The 15,028-nt window shown below is 33.7% G+C and overlaps 1 protein-coding gene across 7 annotated transcripts in view; it reads left to right on the forward strand.

The window, feature by feature from the left end:
- The window catches only part of ZBTB20 (zinc finger and BTB domain containing 20), a 903,174-nt gene that overhangs the window by 638,256 nt on the left and 249,890 nt on the right, over positions 1 to 15,028 (forward strand). For all 7 annotated transcript variants that reach the window (XM_056109442.1, XM_056109441.1, XM_056109447.1 and 4 more), the window contains one exon: positions 7,090 to 7,208. The gene's annotated coding sequence lies outside the window, so the exon portion shown is untranslated. The remainder of the gene's footprint in view (positions 1 to 7,089; positions 7,209 to 15,028) is intronic.

The following is a 15,028-nucleotide window of genomic DNA, read 5'->3' on the forward strand; positions in this document are numbered from 1 at the left end:
TACCCACTGTGCTCTGGCTCCAATCCTTGATAATTTGATAAATGTGAAAATAAAGAATGACTAGTTCTGTGGTCAGAATAGAATCTAGAAGTATAGCATATGAAGTTAATAGAGAATGTGAAATGTAGAACTGAAATTCTAAAATAACTATTAATAGTGAGATGTCTAAGATGTGTGCTGAGTATAGACAGTTTTGCAATTTCTCCTGAGAATAGAGCAGGCATTTGATCACGCTTGTACAGAATTCAACAAAAATTGGATATGAACAACTTGGAGAAAAAGTTCTAAACCCCACCCAATAAACTTTAAATTTAACATTTTGGGGCAAAATTGTTCATTAAGTAAAAGTCAAAGACATTTAGATTTTTGTATCTTAGGAGGGAAAAAAAGGTTGAGATAGTGAGGTCATACTAGTCTTTAAGCAATTTATGGGAAGTAAGAAATGCAGTGTTCTCTTTTTTGTTATCTAAAGCCCTATAAGTAATAATATATTGTTATAGTGCTGCAAAAAATACTTCATATATGCATATTTTGGTTGTGAGCATTCTAAACACAGAAAGAAAAGTTGTGGAACTATGTCCTCTGTAGCTTTTTAATTTAAATAGAGTAGACAGATTTTTCTGGAATGTTCTAAGTGCTTAGGTGATTCATGTTTTTCAGGAGTTTCTTTAAAAGCCAAAATTATTCAGAGAAAAACCTGCTAAACGTTACGTGGTTTTGTAAGTGTGCTTGATCCCAGTGAAAACCATCATCATATTGTCACCAGAGTTTTAGTAGTAAATTCTCAGAAATCACACTATATTAGACTAAGTTAAAGGTAATCAAATAACTAACCATCACATACTGTTTCCACCCACTCCTATATTTATACATACTTAGATTTAAGAAACAACTACTGAAAAAATACTATTGAGCAAAGTAACTAGAGAATATTATTCAGTTGGTTATTAAAAAGAACTGTAGAGTTTTAGTGGAAAAGTGATCACGTTTTCCTCTGCTTATTGCTATCAGTATTCAAAGTCAACTCCATTACCATTAAACTCAAATTATTCCCTTTTTATGAAACTAAATATTTATAATTATTTCAGAAAATATGAAGTTTACATGTTGGTTATATTTACTATAAAATAAAGGTTCCATATAATAATGAAAAGAATCATCTATACTTGAAAAAAAGTCCACCAAATTTCTAACTTGCCAAGTTCTGCTCAGGATGCTATAGGTACACACAGGTAAATAAGTATTCATTTCCGAAGCATGCACACAGACTATAAGAATAAATGGACACAGATTGTCTACAAGAGTACAGGAAAATAGATGCTAAGTGAATATATGTGTGATATACTATACATTTGCCTGGGACAATTTTGGTTTATACCTTGTGGTCTTGGTGTGATTATTTATTGGGCTCTTTTACCCTCAGAAATATGTTTGGACCATAAAAATATTTTTTCACCTTATAATAACTATACCAGTCTCAGAAAGATGTCTGGAAAGATTTTCTACAGAGTAAACATAAAATAAGAAATAAAGAATGCCTTGCTACAAATATTAGTCACATTCAGATAAAAAATAAAAACTGGAGAGACTGATGTGCATTTTTCTCATAGTTATCAGAGCAGTAGAGTGAGAATTTAGCTGATGTAGAGTGAGAGAAGGACAAGGCAGAACAAGATCAAAACTCTTATTGGTGTGTGGAATGCATGTATTCGATATGCCAAACACAGTAACAACAAAAGCTCCAATGGAGACGTTACTGGGCCCGCTTGAGCAACAAACAGTGAAGTCATTCAACTGCTAATTCCTCCAAGCCCTCAGAATGGAAAGGTGGGGTGAGAACTAGAAGCCAGGAGGGAAATTTTAGAGAGACACATTATGGGAGGAGTGCTCTGTACAGAGTGAAGGGTCTTGAAGTGGGATTGGCTTGCCTGTGAGTTTGAAAGCTGAGGATGTAGTAGATGCTGAATGGGCCAAAACTCAAGCAAACTCCATCAACATAATCAGACTCAACCACAGCTGGTAATGTCAGTCCATTAGACATTGTGTTCTAAGCTTATGATTTTACATGAGCGGTGTAAAAGGCTGAAATAAGTAGCTTTTGTGTAAGAATCTGGTACTTTGGAAATAAACTAGGAAATTTTTTTTAATGTTGAAATATAGTTTGAAGAAGAAAAAAAAAACCAAACACTTTGCATCACCTCTCATGATCTACTCTGAACACATGCCACTCTGAAAAGAGACCAGGAATGTAAACGCAGATCTCACAGAGCTTATTCTTTGTCATTCTTACAAAGAAAAAAATCATTAAACATGGAATATTCCTAAGAAATACCTCACTTAGAAGTTTCTACTCTTGTACACATATTCATTTTGAGACAGAGTAACTGGGAAGCCTGGCTCTCCAGTCTGATTTGCATAGCTCCAGGTTACATATGAATGAGACCTGTGGCAAAGTTATCATTAAAAAGAAACAAAGCAGAAAATAGAACAAAGGATGCATTCTGTGCAGAGTTGGAGGTTTAGAACAGTTTCCATGATCCTTGCCATGGTAAGAAATATGCCCACCCCGTCCCTTACTTGATAAAAAAAAAAAACAGGTAGACAAGTAACAAAAGGTTTCTTGGGAAGAAAAGGCTGGAGAACTGAGGGCTATCCACATGAAGAAAAAGGAATCACAGGTACGCAAGAAAATATGGATGGGTTGGAGTCATTTTTATTTCTTCAGTCGTATATTAAGAGTAGGAACAGGTCAAGGCAAAAGGAATGACATCTTAGTGAATCTCAATTTTCCTGGGGGCCTAAGGGGGCAACATAATTAGAGTCAGAACGTTCTGGCTAGCCCTTTATATCAAATTCTTGATTATCTACTCTTAAAATTATTTTTTTTATAAACTAGAGCAAAAATTCTTCTGAACTAATAATTATGACTAGTTCTTCAGTGGTTGAATATAAGGCTTTGAATCAAGGAAAAACAACTTTCAATTCTCTCCTATTTGCAGATTTATTGGAAATTAGTTTAATTTCTTGGCTTTATTTTCATGTCTGAAGGGGAAAATGATAATATGCACTTCACGAAACTATTGTAAAGATCAAGTTACATGTGTAAATTGTGAAAAGTGTGTGTCTTGAAAATTATTAACATGATTTTTATTTAGCAATAACTATTATATATTTCCATATTTGCTGTCATCCTCAATAAGCTTTGCCTAAATTCATATCATAACTTTCTGACTAATCCCTTTGTGCTCTCTCTTCTGGTTTTGGGTTACTGGGGTTTTTTTTTATTTTGTAAATAAGATACTTTTTTTTAAACATCCCACCACCAGGTTAAGTCCTTGTTTACAAATATACTAGTTGTCTGTTGCTAATTGGGCCCTTCTGAGCCACTGCCTCCCATCTCCCAAACCTTAGGCTTCTTTATTCATTAGGTGTGGTTTTTTTTTTTGGAATGTTTTGAATTTTTCATAAATTCTTACAAATAATGGACAAAAATACTCAGCTCATAGAAATAATACCTAACTCTTAGAAACACTATTCTTGAGCACTAAACACACTCTTCATCTTTTATGACTGACTCTGAGTTCATTCATATCAGGTAAATAAGAAACAGGTGTTACTACTTTATACCTCTCTCTGGGAGGTTCAAATGACTTGCCAAGTCGTTCAGTGACCTCAGATAAAGAATTTAATGCAACAGTTTTAAATCCTTGATCCAAAATCTAGCTAGGTTTCCATTTACTATGAGAGTCCATCTATAGAGGATATTCTCCAGTGTTAATTTGAATTGTGATATTGCATTTCTTCACACATGTAAAATGTTTTCAAGATTTGGATCAGCCCTCTGGCTACTCTTAGAATACGGGGAGTGGGTGGTGTAAATTCCCTCAACAGCTAAAGCAGTCCTGTCACCAAAACTGTCCTCTGTGAGATCACATGTCAGTGTCTGTCACGTCGTCCTTTAGGGCCTCGACTTCTCAGGATCTACTCTTCTTGAAGCATATGAACTTGATATATGATCCTAGAGGTAAAGAGCAAGGTATTTCAAGCTGACCATAATTTGATTGACTCTCACTGGTTGCTTTGTAGTCATTCCAATAAACTAGATGAGAAATTTCTGATGCTCCAAGCTATCCAGTCCTCAGCCTCTGTTTCGTGTTCAGAGTCTAACTAAACAACTCAAGAGTGCTTTTGTGTGACACTGTGGCCACAGGGATAAATAATTGCTTAGTAATTCTCTTTGAGGCAGAAAATTCTAAACATGGAGGAACCATTTCCCCTTAATGGGAGCCAGAAATCCTGTAAGTGCTTGAAATGGCATTCACAAGTTTGAATGGTAAACAGATAAAAACAGGAGCGCACCAGTTGCACAAGCGACTTGCTTGTCACAAACTTGTCATTGCAGTCATCTAACATTTCTTTCACAGAGCCCGCTGAAAAGTATGAAACAAACAGGTCCTGCTGACGTTTTGACTCTGCTGAGCCTTCCTCCGCTAAAGCATCTGCAACATCTTCCTGTTCGAGACCCTTTATCTGCTGAAGTTAGCTGATAACTGTACATGTCACAGAAATACTTGACTATTGCATTAACAAGTTGGTGACAAGCAAGTTATTCCTGCAGCTAAAATACTGCTGCTTTTAGCAGGCTGCCATTTTGACCTTCATAGTACACACGAGAACCCATACAGAGCAAATAACTAGAGAGATACCAGTATTGTTGCCCCACGCCTGCATACATAAACAAGGACCACCAAGGGTTTATTTGAGGTGGATTGTTATTGGATATGCCAAGTGGTTCCTTCAGGGTTGTGTTTCAAACACTTTGGACTGCCCCAAGGGTTCCTCTTTCTAGGAAGAAATGAGTTACACAGAGATTTGTTTCCTCCTGCATTCCTTTTACCACTTAAACATGTGCACACACAGAAACCTTTTATATTTAATACAAGGTTAATAGCCAGAAAAGTTGACGGAAATGCATTCCAGCGTCACATAGAGTGTTGGTACTTCTCGGGGCTCATCCTACCAGTAGTCTCTCAATATCCTGCGTATCATCTGCTGCTCTCTTGGCCCCCTCAGAACCTCTTTCCCATTCCACTAAAATGAATTATGGCGAATAACCTCCTCACAAAACCTTCAAGGGCCATCTAGAAGATACCCCAGGTTAGTCTCCAACTCCTCGGCTGCCAGCAGGGAGTGCTCAGACACTGTGCAACTTGGAACTTTTTGTTTCAAACTTTTTATTAAAAAAAATCTTTCTGTAAGGTGTCCTCCTGCTCTGGGGGTCCGTTCCTGTTTCCTGAGCACAGCAGTTCCATGGGTACCAGCTGTCTCAGCTGAGACTAGCTGTGACTTGTAACTGGAGACTGGGCACTAGTACTGGAGAATTCTGCCTCTGCTTCTGCCTCAGGTGTGGACAACAATGGAACATTTACCCTCTAACTTTGGCCTTTTCACCAAACTGAGTCTTCCTTTTCACCAAGGTGATGGGGTAGGATTGGGGAGGCTGTATTCTTTTTAGATCCCTCATTAAGAAGGCATTCTTGGCATCTTATTTGATTTAAATATTGATGCAAAAAAACTTGCATTCTTCTTTCACTTATTTCTGGCCGGTGCCCCAATGCTTTCATTTTTAAGTCTTTTTGGAAAATGATTATGATTGTTCAACCTTGAGAACCCAAATTTGTTGCCAAGGAAGTGATGAGTTTAACTTTCTTTTGAATTTGGCACTTTGAACACAGTATTATCTCCCAGATAAAACGTTTTACTCCCAAATATCTCCTGTTGTAATCTATACCTTAGCTTTGTTACCTCAGAAAACAGGTGGGAAGGGTGTGAAAAAGGGTCCAGTGCTTTACATAGTTAACGAAACGATATTGCTGAAAAAGGAAGTGAAGGTCCTTTAAGGATGCCTCTGTATTTTCTGTAGAAGAAAAACATGTAAATGAACAATTTGAATTTTAATTGGAGTTTTAGTGACTTTTTCTTTCGGTTTAAAGTTCCTAATAGGATTTCTGCAATGATTTTGTTTTCCTTCTTAATAGAACTTAAATGGCAAAGAAATGACATGCTATTTTTGATAGAGAAAAAAATCATTTTATGGGAATTCTCTTTTTAAATGCACATTTGGGAATAGATAATGAAACAAAAATATTTTCTTCCTATTTAGAGGGATGGTTGATTAGTGGATATGTATGTTTTAAATATATACTTTCTTATTTGATTATTATTTTCTCTTTATTTTAAGAAAGCAAGAAAAGAAAAAAAGAAAGACTTTTATATTGGAGTAATTTAAATAGATTCGTAGTTTTAGGGCTGAAAAGGAGCTGGATGATTGGGCTGTGACTTTTTTTCACACTCACCCTTTAGAGATGTGTTTACTGAGATGAGACCCAAAGATGTTTAATAACATGAACAAAGATACACAACAGACTTGGAAGAGCTAAGCCAAAATCTAGGTCTGGCTTTCACTTCAGGCAAGACTCAGAAATTTCATTATGTTCTTAAAACTTTCTTTTAAACAAAAACTGTCTTATTTGAATAATTTACATTGATGTGATTATATCTAATAGGGCATTTGCTTTTAGAATAACTAGGGATGGATAAATGAACGTAGGAATTTATTTGAACTTTGGAGACTTTTCTTCCTGAGCTATATTTTATCTCAGTCAAGGAACTATTACTATTTCAATTTTTTTCTTATATACCAAATAAATGATTTCTCTATTCCTAATTTGGCACTGAAAAAAAGTTCTTTTTAAGTGGACTTGTTCCTTTAACAAGTATTCACTTATGTAGGTCATACTGTAACATTTTGTGAGATATTTTTTATCTTCATATTTCTTCAAATTAGAAGAAATATGTTTCTTATTCTCAGTTTTAGCCATGTTTGAGTTGATCCTTGTATTTTTGTTGATTTCAACAATTCTGAGAACATTGTTTTTGTTCTCATTCTTTAAATTTAGCATAAAAGGAAATATAAAAATAATTTGCCTTTTTGAAGCAATGATATTATATGTATTCTCTGTTAATTTTTGAAATACATTTTGAGGGTGTTCTTTTTAATTCTCTTCTCTGTTTCTGTATTTTTCACAGTGGCTGGTGGCAAGAGTAGCAGTGCCTGGCACTTTTCCTTCACATTCTGAGAGAAAGAAAATAGGCTGAAATAGACCCTTGCTTTCCATATGGTCGACCTGAAATACAGCCTTGAAAAGGTATGATCTCTTTTCTCTTTTCTGCAACCAGAGGTGAAACTCAGGAACAAATAGCAATTCTGATGCCAAACCACCTGTTGATTTACATCAGCAAGGTTTTGACAGCACATACACCACTTCATTAGTTTGAAAACCTAAGTGATGGATCTTCGTGTATTGGCAGGATGGTGTGAACAATATATGCTCTTGCTGACTTACTTTAGAAACTCTCGATTCTAGGTGTAACCAATAAACAAATTAAAAGTTTACTTTTGTGGTCAGCAAAAGGATCAACTTTGTACAAATGTTCTGCTCTCTAGTGATTATTGATTCCTGATCCGTTGCAGTCCCATCTCAGTGCTGAGAAGATGACACTCGTGCTTTCCTTTACCTTGAATGATTCCAATTAGGAGAAGGAGTCATCTCTATTTTTCGAATAAATATTTAAAGTAAAACATTTCAAGGACATAAAACGACAAAGCAAAATGTGTACATGTAAGGAGCCGTCACCTTATTCGTATAAATGATTATTCACAGCATTTCTGATCCTGTTTCAATGTTTTACTATTTTGTTGAACATTAGAAACAGTGGCATACACCTATTAGCTATGTAGCTGATAAGCTTTTATCTAAGTATATATCCATGTGACAAAACCAATCAAGACAAGACACAACATAGTCAGCATATCTCAAATGAGTCTCCTGCTTTTGCAGGGGATCATTTCGAAACTTTAACAAAAACTTAAAGCAAGTAAACCTCTCCTGATTTTTTTTTATCATCTTAAATTTGTTTTATGTAAGTCATACATTATGGCATATATGAAATGTACCCTACTATGTGTGTCACTAAAATTTATTGAGTCTCTTATTGTTAGACATGATTTCCAACATTTCCTAACCACAACCCATCTGTAGTTGTCATTTTTATTCAGGATTTTACATTGAGAAAGAATCGCTAAACTGTAAGAAATGTGAATTCAGATTTTTCAAGAAACTGTAACATTCTCTTCAAAAGAAGAGTTCCGATTTACATACTCTTTAGCAATCTATGAGAGTCCCCCCATTTGTTTTACAACATTTGTAGTGGGAGAGTTAATATTATTGTCAATTCAATTAGGATTAAATGAGAAGGGACCTAGGAATAGCGAAGAAAAGATAATTACACTTCATTCGTGGGCATAGTGCAGTAACACCGAATACCTAAGGCATAAACTTTGACATTATTGTAAACCAAGTTACCTCAATAACAATAATAAACAAGAAACAAAATAGTATATGATACCCTCATTTAAAGCTTTTTTTCACTTACAAACCACTGGAATTTCCTCTTGTATTGCATCTATTTGTAGCATTGTCCATCTTTTCATTGGGTTGTTTCCCCAGTATTATTTTGGATGGCTTTTGGTTTTGGTTGTTTGGTTTATTGTTATTTTAATTTCCTGGATTGTAGTCCTTTGGGCATTATAGGTTACTATCATCCCAAATTTAATGTCTCTTCTGTGTCTTCTAAAATATAGCATTCATTTTCAAAAATTTCTGATTTTAATGCAATTATGTTAATATTTTTTTCCTTTATGGGTTCTACTTTCATATCATTTAATAAATTCTTACTGGATCAGAGGTTAAGATTAAGGAATTTGCCTTATGTGTGGCCAACCTGGTTTGATCCCTGGCACCATATATGGTCCCTGAGGCAACTCCAGGAGTACTTCTGGAGCACAGAATCAGGAGTAAGCACTGAGCACCACAGAGTGTGACCAACCTCCTCCACAGAAAGAAAAAAAAAATAACAGAAATTCTTTCATATGACAAAATTACTAAGAAAACTTCTTGAGCAGGTGAGAGTGTACTTGCATGCCAATGATCCCAGCACCACATGGTTTTCTGAGCACCTCAGCAAACCTCCCCCAAGCAGTGTCCAGAGTTGCACTTAAAGGGGTGGCCCAAACCCCTCACTCCCAATAAATGAGGAAAAGGAAAACTTCCTATATTTTCTTCTAACAGTTTTAAAGGTTGTATTTTTACTTTTAAATAGTTCATCTTCATAGCATTTGTTTTTAATTTATGTTATCTTACATGCAGCCTGTTTTCTTTTTGTTCAGTCATCCCAAAATCATTTAACAAATTAGTCATCTTTACAGACTAATTTGTAATGTCATCCTTTGCCTACAGAGGATCTGCCATTAGGATCTTTATTCATCCAATGGACTGTTTCTCTATCTTTGTGCTAATACTTTGTGCTAATATCCCTAAGCTCTATTTAATACTTAAATAACGCCTTAATTATCATCATAATATTCTCAGTATTCGGTAAGATAAATTCACCTACAGTGTTCCTTAAATTGTTTTGGTTCCTATTGACATTTTGCCATACGATATGAATTTTAAATTACAGATTTTGGCCAAAGCCCTACTGAGTTTTACTTGTAAATACATTGTCTCTGAGAATAATCTCAGGGAGAATTGACATTGTTATAAGATTGCAACATCCCGTTCATTAACAAGCTACAGTCACTTTATAATCAGATCTTTCCTTATGAGCTTTAAAACAGTTTTACAGTTTTCACCATAAAGGTTTTTCTTGCATTTGTGATTAGGTATCTTTTCTTGTAACTTAGATTCTTGTGTTACTGTGTATAAAGTGTATTTTCTATTTCAATGTTATTGGGGTGTTTTCAGCAAATTTGCCGAAATCTGTTATTAGTTATAATGGTTAAATTGATATTTATTTTTATAGTGATAATGTGAATCATTAATAAATGATGAGACTTTTTCACAAATTCTGATTCATAAGTCTTCAATTTCTTTTTCTTATCATATTGCATTTTAAATTCTTCTATATAACATCAGGTAGAACAGTTGAAATTTTAAAAAAAACATGCTCAGCACCTGGATGATAGTAGAGCAGTTTGGGAGGTTACCTTGCACACAGTTTTTCTGGGTTGGATCCTTGGCCACATATGGTCCCTGTGAGCTTCTCTAAGAGTGGTGTCTGAGCAGGGCAAGGAGGAAGCCCTGAGCACTGCTGCACATGTGACCAGAAAACAAAACGAACAAACAGTAGCATGTTGTGTTCTTACTGTGTTAGAAATGTGTTAGAAATATGTTATTTTGATCATAAGAATCAATGTGTTAAGGAAGTTCCAGCATATAGTTGTAGTTTCCTGACCATTTTTAGTAGGTGTAAGTACTTGAATTTTATCTAATGCATTTTCTACATTAGCTTTATGACAGACTTTCCCGTTAACATGATACTGTTACATACATTATTACTTTTTCCTGGCATTAAGCATTTTTTGTATTTCTCAAAAAACACTGTATATTTTTTAAATTTACTGTTTAGTTTAACTTGATGATACTTTATGAGCATGCTTTCATAGTATTTCATTTTCCTCTCCTAAACAGTTAGTGTAGTGCTTTGGTGTCAATGCTAACCTCACATAATAAGTTGTGCAGCACTTTTTTCTGTTTCTTAAGTAATTTTTACACTTGAAAGATTATGTATTTTGAATATTTATTTCAAGATGCCTTTAAAATTATCTGGATATTGTATTTTTGGGGGACCATGGAGGATAGGTAGTGGAGGGCAGATTTTGGATTTTTAGTTCAATCTTTCATGGTTATTGTTTGTCTCCACTGTTCTATTTTCTTAAGAAGTTTTCTTTTAGAAAAATATAGTTGAGTCATCTATACTTTCACATTTCTTTGCACAGTTTTTGATAATGTTCTTATAATTTTTATTTAATCTTTAATTATGCCCCTTCTTATTCCTAATATTATTTATTTGAACCTGTTTTCTTCAGTTACTAGTCGTTAGACATTTTTCTGCTTCATTTACTTTTTTTCAAAAACTGTCTTTTGATTGTGCTTATCTTTTTATTATGCCTTTGTATTCTACATCATTACTTTCTGCTTTTATGAACAGTATTTTCTTCATTCTACTTTTTATAGTCTAGACCACTTTTATTTTTAAATGCCTGCTTTGAATTATTACTCATTTAATTTAAATGCCTTTTATTATTTTTAAAGTGAATTTCAGACTCTAAATTTTCCTCCAACTTTCCATTAGCTGCATATTTCAATATGTACCTTATTTTAAATTTCTGTGTTTTTATATCTCGTAGGTTCACTCACTTCCCCTTCATTCTCCTTCCTCTCTTTCTTTATTACCTTTTGATACGAGTTGTTTTATTTGCTTGTTATCAATCCACCAATTTAAGTTTGAATCACAGTTTACTACCCTAGTAATGTTATTATTATTTTTTAAAAACTTCCTTGGGATTTTTTTTTACATACATCGGTAATGAAATTGTATGTGGTATGAAGAGTGATGTAGGATGAAGTTAATTCATTCTTTTCCTGCAAATTTTGATTTTCTATTATAATAATGATTATTATAATTATTTTTGGTATGAGTTATTACTAATTTTGATGAGAGTTATGAAAGACTAGTCACGCGAGACTAGGTTATTTATTTAAATCGTAAATAAATTCTAGCCATAGTCAGTGATTGCTGAGTATGAAATGAATGGAACTGTTCTGTGTATACTCACACATAGGAAGAAAATGTAACCGAGATCTCTCCGGTCTTCCTCTAGTTCTGTATGACCCACCTGTTCATTTAAATCTTAAGAATTGTAAACTGACTAACTAACATATGAGTTAATGGCTATTATTTATTAATTCTTTCATTAGGCAAACATGTGCTTTGTGAATAAACCTTTTATAATGAGCCAGCTTTTTATAATGAGCCCTTGTGCAAATAAGTTCCATTCAAAACTATATTCAGATTTGCTCCTTTTGCCCTTACCCTTACCCCTACAAAAAATAAGTTCGGCAGCATCCATCATTCATTCTCACTTAGTGACTAATGTCACTGTTATCAGCTGGAAAACACTGTAATTTTTCCATGTGAAATAGTTATTAAATAAGAATAATCGCATCATTTTTAATTGCCTATTGCCATATTCTTCCCAAATAGTTTATGTTGTTTACTCTTTAAACAGAAGCATTTTGAAGTAGTTCTTATTGTTTTATTTTTTAAGGCAGTTTTTAAAATTGCCAATTATTCTCAAAGAAAATTCTTTATAGAAGTCGCTATGAAAATTAGATTTTCCATTGAATATTACCAAGAAACTTAATGATTATTTGCAACATTGCTAAAATAAAAAATACAGTACTGCAGTTGTAGCAGGGTATATTAAATAAAACAATGTAAATTAAAAAGAAAAAAGCAAACTATATATATATATATTAACTGGGTCTTTGGTTCATGTGCAGATTGTATGGATATCTTAATGACATTTGATAGATTTATAAGAAGTACATATCATTTGTGTTTATAAGAATTACATCGGATTTGTGTTTATAAGATTTGAAGATTTTTGTGTAGCATGATTTTAACAACCTATTATATATATATATATATATATATGGACAAATAAGAGTTATTCTCTCTTCCTGTGTCTATATTCTTTAAATTGTAATCATGAATTTTATTATTCTCTATTTAAAAGTTACTGAATGAGGAATAAGGATACCCTATTTCTAGTCCCAATTCTACCACATTTTACTATTTCTGTAACCTTTGATAATTTATTGAACTCTTTGAGTTAGTTTCTTCATTTAAATGTAAACTTTCGAGCTTTTGATGTTGCCAATGGTCCCTTCCAATGCTTATGTTCTAAAATTTGACATTGTTACCCACTCTTTCTCTGTTACATATAAAAACTCAATTGCATATATTTCCAGTTAGAAATATCTTATTATACAACATAATTTAGAAGTAATTATTCAGAAATGTGGTCAGTTTTGCCCTGAGTAAGGCAATTGAAACTAGCCAATAGATAAATATCTGACACCTACTTTAATTTTTTTCATTTTTAAAATTTTTTAATATTGTTAATTTTTTTATTGCTACTAAAATGATAAAAATGTGCTTTCAAAAGCAGTATACAAAATGAACCAGAATGGAAGAAATCAGGAGGACAGAGTAGGCAGAGATAACATGGTTCAGTAGAAGATTTCAGAGTACAGTGACAGAATCAGAGATGAGGTACAGACAAAAACTGGAGAACTGTATGTATTATTTCAAAGATAGTATCTGAAAAGATTATAAGTGCAGAACACATAAAAGAAGAAATACACATGTCTAATATTCATGTAAAATGCATTATAGCCCAAAGATACAGTTTAAAAATAAATCTCAGTGCAATTAAGTGAGTATTAAAACACATAAATATAAATGTTGGAATTAAGGGTATATTAACACAAAATACTGCAAAATGTTTTGGCATTATATTATGAAGAATCATCTTTAAAAATGTATTCTTTGGGGATTGAAGTGATAGTACAGTGAGCACTTGCCTTGAACACAGCCTATTCAAGTTTGGTCCCCTGCATCCCATATCATCCCAGAGCACCTCCCGGGGTGATCCCCGAGTGTAGAGCCTGTTAGAACTCCTGAATATCATTGAATGTGGGCCCCAAAACAAATAAACTTAAAAAAAATTCCTTTAAGAAAATTTCTTTTCTGAGAATCTATAGGAAATAGAAAGATTTACTATATAATCAATAGAAAAGAAAAGATTCTCATCACAGTATCATTTATAAAAAGTAAGGAAAAACAATCTTATTAAGATTATGAAGTACGTTTAATAGTACATATTGTATAGCTCTAAATAATGTATTAGATTATATCATTAATATAACCACTAAAGATATTTAAATAGATTTTATGAGAAATGTTCATGGAATAACTGAAAACACACAATTTGAGAAGAAAAATCAGAGAAACTTTTATATGTAACACAATCAAATTAGAAAAATGGAATATGAGGAAATACACAGGAGGAAATACATTCAGATATGAACATTAGTTACATCTATATGCACTGCACTGTATCTCTGTCCTCCCTTTGTTCATCGATTTGCTTGAGCGGGCCCAGTAATGGCTCCATTTTGAGACTTGTTGTTACTGTGTTTGGCATATTGAATACATCACGGGTAGCTTGCCAGGCTTTGCTGTGCAGGCGAGATACTGTCGGTAGCTTACTGGGCTCTCCGAGAGGGGCGGAGGAATCGAACCCTGTTCAGCCAGGCTGGCTGCATGCAAGGCAAACACCCTACCGTTGTGCTATTACTCCAGCCCACATCTATATGATGAAATTAAATTATATTTTATTCTTTCATTCTTTTCTAAATGTTATGAAACTGTTGACTAACTTATTACAGAAGAAAATTTAATGAGCTAATAGCAAATAATTTTAATAATTATAATTTTGATGATAAGTCAGCTTAAGAAAGCATTTCCATTTATCATATATTAAAGGACTTAAAAAGTTTTTCTTTCCTAATTTCTGAAATACATGGTTTTTTGGGTTTTTTTGTTTGTTTGTTTGTTTTGATTTTGGGGTCACACCTAGCGATGCACAGGGTTACTCCTGGTTCATGCACTCAGGAATTTCTCCTGGCCATGCTCAGGGGGACCATATGGGATGCTGGGAATTGAACCCTGGTCGGGAAGCATGCAAGGCAAACACCCTACCCGCTGGCTCTCACTCCAGCCCCCTGAAATACATGTTTTTAATCACATATTTTATAGTATTTGTTTTTTTCATCTTATCACATTATTTCTATTACCCAGTAATCCTAAATCTCTTTCTCTTTCTTTTTGAATTCTTGCATATTTATGTTAGACTATTGGTTTGCATCTGAACATTCCAGAACCTCTCTTTTTTTGTTGCAGTCAGTTCTGACGTTAATATATTCAAACTACATTTACATGTATATGAAATCTCTTCTTTTGTCACAAAAGATGAGATCTAGATCATTCTTTATGT

This window comes from Sorex fumeus, unplaced genomic scaffold (genome assembly GCF_029834395.1).
Source record: "Sorex fumeus unplaced genomic scaffold, SorFum_2.1 ptg000265l, whole genome shotgun sequence".
NCBI lineage: Eukaryota > Metazoa > Chordata > Mammalia > Eulipotyphla > Soricidae > Sorex > Sorex fumeus.